Below are 9,614 nucleotides of genomic sequence, written 5' to 3'. Positions count from 1 at the left end.
TTATTCTAGTCCAATTAGTGTTTTTAACCAATCTTGTGCATCCAATGAGTTCATTTTTGTCATTGGATTAACTTTTAGGTAATTTTCGTTCTCCCTATGCTTATTCTTGTCCAATTAGGGTTTTTAACAAATCATGTGCATCCAATAGGTGTGTTTGTGTCATTGGATTAACTTTTAGGTTGTTTTTGTCCTCCCTAGGCTTATTTATGTCCAATTAGGGTTTTTAACCAATCTTGTGAATCCAATAGGTGCGTTTGTGTCATTGGATTAAAATTTAGGTCATTTTCATCCTCCCTAGGCTAATTCTAGTCCAATTAGGGATTTTAACCAATCTTATGCTACCAATAAGTTCATTTGTGTCATTGGACTAACATTAAGGTCATTTTAATCCTCCCTAGCCTTATTCTAGTCCAATTAGGGTTTTTAACCAATTTTGTGCATTTAATAACTTCATTTGTGTCATTGGATTAACATTTTGGTCATTTTCATCCTTCTTGGGCTAATTCTAGTCCAATTAGGGTTTTTACCGAATCTTGTACATCCATCAGTTCATTTGTGTCATTGGATTAACATTTATGTCATTTTCATCTTCCCTAAGCTTTTTCTAGTCCAATTAGGGTTTTTAACCAATCTTGTGCATCCAATGAGTTCATTTTTGTCATTGGATTAACTTTTAGGTAATTTTCGTTCTCCCTATGCTTATTCTTGTCCAATTAGGGTTTTTAACCAATCATGTGCATCCAATAGGTGTGTTTGTGTCATTGGATTATTATTTAGGTCTTTTTCATCCTCCCTAGGCTAATTCTAGTCCAATTAGGGATTTTAACCAATCATATGCTACCAATAACTTCATTTGTGTCATTGGATTAACATTAAGGTCATTTTAATCCTCCCTAGGCTTATTCTAGTCCAATTAGGGATTTTAACCAATTTTGTGCATCTAATAACTTCATTTGTGTAACTGGATTAACATTTGGGTCATTTTCGTCCTCCTTGGGCTAATTCTAGTCCAATTAGGGTTTTTAATTAATCTAGTGCATCGAATTTTTCATTTGTGTCATTGGATTAAAATTTGGGTCGTTTTCATCCGCCCTAGGCTTATTCTAGTCCAATTAGGGTTTTTAAACAATCTTTCACATCCATAAGTTCATTTGTGTCATTGGATTAACATTTGGGTCATTTTTTTCTTCCCTAAGCTTATTCTAGTCCAAGTAGGGTTTTTAACCAATCTTGTGCATCCAATGAGTTCATTTTTGTTATTGGATTAACTTTTAGGTAATTTTCGTTCTCCCTATGCATATTGTTGTCCAATTAGGGTTTTTAACCAATAATGTGCATCCAATAGGTGTGTTTGTGTCATTGTATTAACTTTTAGGTCATTTTTGTCCTCCCTAGGCTTATTCTTGTCCAATTAGGGTTTTTAACCAATCTTGTGAATCCAATAGGTGTGTTTTTGTCATTGGATTAATATTTAGGTCATTTTTATCCTCCCTAGGCTAATTCTAGTCCAATTAAGGATTTTAACCAATCTTGTGCTACCAATAAGTTCATTTGTGTCATTGGATTAACATTAAGGTCATTTTAATCCTCCCTAGGCTTATTCTAGTCCAATTAGGGTTTTTAACCAATCTTGTGCATCCAATAAGTTCATTTGTGTCATTGGATTAACATTAAGGTCATTTTAATCCTCCCTAGGCTTATTCTAGTCCAATTAGGGTTTTTAACCAATTTTGTGAATCCAATGCGTTCAATTTTGTCATTGGATTAACTTTTAGGTAATTTTCGTTTTCCCTATGCTTATTCTTGTCTAATTAGGGTTTTTAACCAATTATGTGCATCCAATTGGCGTGTTTGTGTCATTGGATTAACTTTTAGATCATTTTTGTCCTCCCTAGGCTTATTCTTGTCCAAATAAGGTTTTTAACCAATCTTGTGAATCCAATAGGGGCGTTTGTGTCATTGGATGAATATTTAGGTCTTTTTTATCCTCCCTAGGCTAATTCTAGTCCAATTAGGGATTTTAACCAATCTTATGCTACCAATAAGTTCATTTGTGTCATTGGATTAACATTTAGGTCATTTTCATCTTCCCTAAGCTTATTCTAGTCCAATTAGGGTTTTTAACCAATTTTGTGCATCCAATAACTTCATTTGTGTCATTGGATTAACATTTTGTTCATTTTCGTCCATCTTGGGCTAATTCTAGTCCAAATAGGGTTTTTACCGAATCTTGTACATCCATCAGTTCATTTGTGTCATTGGATTAACATTTAGGTCATTTTCATCTTCCCTAAGCTTATTCTAGTCCAATTAGGGTTTTTAACCAATCTTGTGCATCCAATGAGTTTATTTTTGTCATTGGATTAACTTTTAGGTAATTTTCGTTCTCCCTATGCTTATTCTTGTCCAATTAGGGTTTTTAACCAATCTTGTGCATGCAATAAGTTCATTTGTGTCATTGGATTAACATTTAGGTCATTTTCATCTTCCCTAAGCTTATTCTAGTCCAATTAGGGATTTTAACCAATCTTATGCTACCAATAACTTCATTTGTGTGATTGGATTAACATTAAGGTCATTTTAATCCTGCCTAGGCTTATTCTAGTCAAATTAGGGATTTTAACCAATTTTGTGCATCCAATAACTTCATTTGTGTCACTGGATTAACATTTTTGTCATTTTCGTCCTCCTTGGGCTAATTCTAGTCCAATTAGGGTTTTTAATTAATCTAGTGCATCCAATTTTTCATTTGTGTCATTGGATTAAAATTTGGGTCGTTTTCATCCGCCCTAGGCTGATTCTAGTCCAATTAGGGTTTTTATCCAATCTTTACATCCATAAGTTCATTTGTGTCATTGGATTAACATTTAGGTCATTTTTATCTTCCCTAAGCTTATTCTAGTCCAAGTAGGGTTTTTAACCAATCTTGTGCATCCAATGAGTTCATTTTTGTCATTGGATTAACTTTTAGGTAATTTTCGTTCTCCCTATGCATATTCTTGTCCAATTAAGGTTTTTAACCAATAATGTGCATCCAACAGGTGTGTTTGTGTCATTGGATTAACTTTTAGGTCATTTTTGTCCTCCCTATGCTTATTGTTGTCCAATTAGGGTTTTTAACCAATCTTGTGAATCCAATAGGTGTGTTTGTGTCATTGGATTAATATTTAGGTCATTTTCATCCTCCCTAGGCTAATTCTAGTCCAATTAGGGTTTTTAACCAATCATGTGCATCCAATTGGTGTGTTTATGTCATTGGATTAACTTTTAGGTAATTTTCGTTTTCCCTATGCTTATTCTTGTCTAATTAGGGTTTTTAACCAATTTTGTGCATCCAATGCGTTCATTTGTGTCATTGGATTAACATTAAGGTCATTTTAATCCTCCCTAGGCTTATTCTAGTCCAATTAGGGTTTTTAACCAATTTTGTGCATCCAATGCGTTCAATTTTGTCATTGGATTAACTTTTAGGTAATTTTCGTTTTCCCTATGCTTATTCTTGTCTAATTAGGGTTTTTAACCAATCATGTGCATCCAATTGGTGTGTTTATGTCATTGGATTAACTTTTAGGTCATTTTTGTCCTCCCTAGGCTTATTCTTGTCCAATTAGGGTTTTTAACCAATCTTGTGAATCCAATAGGTGTGTTGGTGTCATTGGATTAATATTTAGGTCATTTTCATCCTCCCTAGGTTAATTCTACTCCAATTAGGGATTTTAACCAATCTTATGCTACCAATAAGTTCATTTGTGTCATTGGATTAACATTAAGGTCATTTTAATCCTCCCTCGGCTTATTCTAGTCCAATTAGGGTTTTTAACCAAATTTGTGCATCCAATGCGTTCAATTTTGTCATTGGATTTACTTTTAGGTAATTTTCGTTTTCCCTATGCTTATTCTTGTCTAATTAGGGTTTTTAACCAATCATGTGCATCCAATTGGTGTGTTTATGTCATTGGATTAACTTTTAGGTCATTTTTGTCCTCCTTAGGCTTTTTCTTGTCCAATAGGTGTGTTTGTGTCATTGGATTAACTTTTAGGTTGTTTTTGTCCTCCCTAGGCTTATTTATGTCCAATTAGGGTTTTTAACCAATCTATTGAATCCAATAGGTGTGTTTGTGTCATTGGATTAAAATTTAGGTCATTTTCATCCTCCCTAGGCTAATTCTAGTCCAATTAGGGATTTTAACCAATCTTATGCTACCAATAAGTTCATTTGTGTCATTGGATTAACATTAAGGTCATTTTAATCCTCCCTAGTCTTATTCTAGTCCAATTATGGATTTTAACCAATTTTGTGCATCCAATAACTTCATTTGTGTCAATGGATTAACATTTTGGTCATTTTCGTCCTTCTTGGGCTTATTCTAGTCATATTAGGGTTTTTCCCGAACTTGTACATCTATCAGTTCATTTTTGTCATTGGATAAACATTTAGGTCATTTTCATCTTTCCTAAGCTTATTCTAGTCCAATTAGGGTTTTTAACCAATCTTGTGCATCCAATGAGTTCATTTTTGTCATTGGATTAACTTTTAGGTAATTTTCGTTCTCCCTATGCTTATTCTTGTCCAATTAGGGTTTTTAACCAATCTTGTGCATCCAATACGTTCATTTGTGTAATTGGATGAACATTTAGGTCATTTTCGTCCTCCCTAGGCTAATTCTAGTCCAATTAGGGATTTTAACCAATCTTATGCTACCAATAAGTTCATTTGTGTCATTGGATTAACATTAAGGTCATTTTAATCCTCCCTAGTCTTATTCTAGTCCAATTATGGATTTTAACCAATTTTGTGCATCCAATAACTTCATTTGTGTCAATGGATTAACATTTTGGTCATTTTCGTCCTTCTTGGGCTTATTCTAGTCATATTAGGGTTTTTCCCGAACTTGTACATCCGTCAGTTCATTTGTGTCATTGGATTAACATTTAGGTCATTTTCATCTTTCCTAAGCTTATTCTAGTCCAATTAGGGTTTTTAACCAATCTTGTGCATCCAATGAGTTCTTTTTTGTCATTGGATTAACTTTTAGGTAATTTTCATTCTCCCTATGCTTATTCTTGTCCAATTAGGATTTTTAACCAATCATGTGCATCCAATAGGTGTGTTTGTGTCATTGGATTAACATTTAGGTCATTTTTCATCCTCCCTAGGCTTATTCTAGTCCAATTAGGGTTTTTAACAAATCTTGTGCATCCAATAAGTTCATTTGTTTCATTCGATTAACATTTAGGTAATATCGTTCTCGTTAGGCTTATTGTTGTCCAATTTGGGTTTTTAACCAATTTTGTGTATCCAATAGGTGTGTTTGTGTCATTGGATTAACTTTTGGGCCATTTTCGTCCTCGGTAGCCTTATTCTTGTCCAATTAGAGTTTTTAACCAATCTTGTGAATCCAATAGGTGTGTTTGCGTCATTGGATTAATATTTAGGTCATTTTCATCCTCCCTAGGCTAATTCTAGTCCAATTATGGATTTTAACCATTCTTATGCTACCAATAAATTCAGTTGTGTCATTGGATTAACATGAAGTTCATTTTAATCCTCCCTAAGCTTATTCTAGTCTAATTAGGGACTTTAACCAATCTTGTGCATCCAATGAGTTCATTTTTGTCATTGGATTAACTTTTAGGTAATTTTCGTTCTCCCTATGCTTATTCTTGTCCAATTAGGGATTTTAACCAATCATGTGCATCCAATAGGTGTGCTTGTGTCATTGGATTAACATTTAGGTCATTTTTATCCTCCCTAGGCTTATTCTAGTCCAATTAGGGTTGTTAACCAATCTTGTACATCCAATAAGTTCATTTGTGTCATTCGATTAACATTTAGGTAATATCGTTCTCCCTAGGCTTATTTTTGTCCAATTTGGGTTTTTAGCCAATGTTGTGCATCCAATAGGGGTGTTTGTGTCATTGGATTAACTTTTAGGTCATTTTCATCATCCCTAGGATTATTCTTGTCGAATTAGGGTTTATAACTAATCTTGTGCATCCAATAGGTGTCTTTTTGTCATTGGATTATCATTTAGCAAATTTTCGTCCTCCCTAGCCTTATTTTAGTCCAATAAGGGTTCTTAACCAAACTTGTGTATCCAATAGGTATGTTTGTGTCATTGATTTAACATTTCAATAAGTTCATTTTAACCAATCTTGTGCATCCAATAAGTTCATTTGTGCCATTTGATTATTTTTTAGGTCATTTTCGTCCTCACTAGACTTCTTCTTTTCCAATTAGGGTTTTTATCCAATCTTGTGCGTCCAATAGGTTGGTTTGTGTGATTGGATTAACACTAAGGTCATTTTCCTCCTCCCCAGGCTTATTCTTGTCCAATTAGGGTTTTTAACCCATCTAATGCATCCAATAGGTGTGTTTGTATCATTGGATTAACATTTAGGTCATTTTCATCCTCCCTCGACTTATTCTAGTCCAATTTGGGTTTTTAAACAATCTTGTGCATACAATAGGTGTGTTTGTGTCATAGGAATAATATTTAGGTCGTTTTTAACCTACCTAGGCTTGTTCTTGTTGAATTAGGGTTTTTAACCAATCTTGTGCATCAAATAGGCGTGTTTGTGTAATTGGATTAACAGTTAGGTCATCTTCATTCTCCCCAGGCTTTTTAGCCAATCTTGTGCATCCAATAGGTGAGTTTGTGTCATTGGATTAACATTTAAGTCATTTTTGTCCTCCATAGGCTTATTCTAGTCAAATTAGTGGATTTAATCAATCTTGTGCATCCAATAAACTCATTTGTGTCATTAAATTTACTTTTAGGTCATTTTCATTATCCCTAGGATTATTCTTGTTGAATTAAGGTTTTTAACTAATCTTGTGCATCCAATAGGTGTCTTTTTGTCATTTTCATTTTTGTCATTAAATTTACTTTTAGTTAATTTTCGTGCTCCCTAGGCTTATTTTAATCAAATTAGGGTTTTTAACAAAACTTGTGCATCCAATAGGTATGTTTTTGTCATTGATTTAACATTTCAGTCATTTTCATCTTCCCTAGGCTTATTCTAGTCAATTATGGTTTTTAACCAATCTTGTGCATCCAATAAGTTCATTTGTGTCATTTAATTATTTTTTAGGTCATTTTCGTCCTCACTAGACTTATTCTTGTCCCTAAGCTTATTCTAGTCCAATTAGGATTTTTAACCAATGTTGATCATCCAATAAGTTCATTTTTTTCATTGGATTAACTTTTAGGTCATTTTCGTCCTCCTTATGCTTATTCTTTTTCAATTAGGGTTTTTAACCAATCTTGTGCATCCTATATGTTTGTTTATGTCATTGGATTAACTTTTATGTCATTTTCTTCGTCTAGAGGCTTGTTCTTGTCCAATTAGGGTTTTTAACCAATCTAATGCATCCAGTAGGTGTGTTTGTGTCATTGGATTAATATTTTGGTCAATTTCATCCTCTCTAGGCTTATTCTAGTCCAATTAGGGATTTTAACCAGTCTTATGCTTTCCAATAAGTTCATTTGTGTCATTGGATTAACATTTAGGTCAGTTTAATCTTGTGCATCTAATAAGTTCATTTGTGTCATTGGATTAACATTTAGGTCATTTTCATCTTCCCTAGGCTTATTCTAGTCCAATTACGGTTTTTAACCAATCTTGTGCATCCAATATGTTCATGTGTGTCATTGGATTAACTTTTTGGTCATTTTCGTCATCCCTAGGCTTATTGTTGTCTAATTAGGGTTTTTAAGCAATCTTGTGCGTCCAATACGTGTGTGTGTGTCATCGGATTAACATTTAGGTCATTTTCATTTTCCCTAACCTATTCTAGTCCTATTAGGGTTTTTAACCAATATTGTGCATCCAATAAGTTCCATTGTGTCATTGGATTAACATTTTGGTCATTTTCGTCCTCCATAGGCTTATTCTAGCCCAATTAGGGGGTTTATCCAATCTTGTGCATCCAATAAGTTCATTTGTGTCATTGGATTAACATTTAGGTCGGTTTCGTCCTCCTTGGGCTAATTCTACTCCGATTACGTGTTTTAACCAATCTTGTGTATACAATAGGTGTGTTTGTGTCATTGGATTAATATTTAGGTTATTTGCGTCCTACTTAGGCTTATTCTTGTCCAATTAGCGTTTTTAACCAATCTTGTGCATCCAATATGTGTGTTTGTGTCATTGGATTATCATTTACGTCATTTTCATCATTATAAGGCTTATTCTAGTCCAATTAGGGTTTTTAACAAATCTTGTGCATCCAATATGTGTGTTTGTGTCATTGGATGAACATTTAGGTCATTTTTGTCCTCCTTAGGCTTATTCTTGTCCAATTAGGGTTTTTAACAAATCTTGTGCATCCAATAAGTTCATTTGTGTCATTGGATTAACTTTTAGGCCAATTTCGTCATCCCTAGGCTTATTCTTGTCTAATTAGGGTTTTTAGCTAATCTTGTGCATGCAATAGGTTCATCTGTGTCATTGGATTAACTTTTAGGTCATTTTAATCATCCCTAGGCTTATTCTTGTCGAATTAGGATTTTTAACCAATCTTGTGCATCCAATAGGTGTCTTTGTGTCATTGGATGATCATTTAGCTCATTTTCGTCCTCCCTAGGCTTATTCTAGTCCAATTAGTGTTTTTAACCAAACTTGTCCATCCAATAGATATGTTTGTTGTAAGTCATGAGCTTCCCTGATCATGTTTTTTATTTAATTCCCAAACATAGAATACATATGAAGTATTTGATTGATCTAATGATTTGAATTGAGAAACATTTCAGGCAAACAAGCAGACACTATACACTTGGAACAGAAGCTTGGAACTCAAGGAATCAACCAAAATTGGAGGATGTGCTTGAGAAAGATGCAAATATGTATAGTGTGATTAGTTGTCATAGTAGTTGTTTTAGTAGACTAATCACTATGATTTCATACTTAAGTATTTGCCAAAGAAAGTAAATCAATCAACTAATAAGTCAATTGATGAATCAATTGGGCAATCGATTGTCTGACTCAGAACAAGAGTTTTTACTACGTAAATCGATTGGGAAATCGATTACTTAAAGGTTCTTAGTGAAACCTGAGTTCTGGGCTTAATCCAATCTATTGGACAATCGATTGGAACATCAATTGAGTAATCGATTGTGTGATTTAAAGAACCAACCTATTACTGAATCAATCGATTGGCAAATCGATTGTGACAAAGTTTTTTCATCAGGAATAAGTTCTGTGATCCATCAAATCGATTGGGACATCAATTGAATTAGATTTCTTAAACTACAAGTTTTGTGATAATCGATTAGGTAATCGATTGAAGTTAATCATTTATCAGAAACACTTTGAATAAATCGATTGACACATTGATTTTGACAAATGGCTGAGTTTCTTTAACCAGCACAATCGATTGGCAAATCGATTGAAGCTGAATGTCTGAGTCACTGTGACTAGCACAATCGATTGAAGCTAAATGTTTGAGTTACAGGAAGAATTCAGCTCATTGCCAAATCGATTAGGACTATGAATATACGTCGACTGAGCAATCGATTGTTTTGATCTCGTTGTTTGAACAAAACACCTATAAACGATTACTCAAATCAATTCTGATATATTCTTAGTTTCAGTTTCTGATTCATGTATTA

The sequence above is a fragment of the Cicer arietinum genome, chromosome 5 (genome assembly GCF_000331145.2).
Source record: "Cicer arietinum cultivar CDC Frontier isolate Library 1 chromosome 5, Cicar.CDCFrontier_v2.0, whole genome shotgun sequence".
NCBI classification, from domain to species: domain Eukaryota; kingdom Viridiplantae; phylum Streptophyta; class Magnoliopsida; order Fabales; family Fabaceae; genus Cicer; species Cicer arietinum.
Note: the sequence above shows the minus strand (reverse complement) of the source record.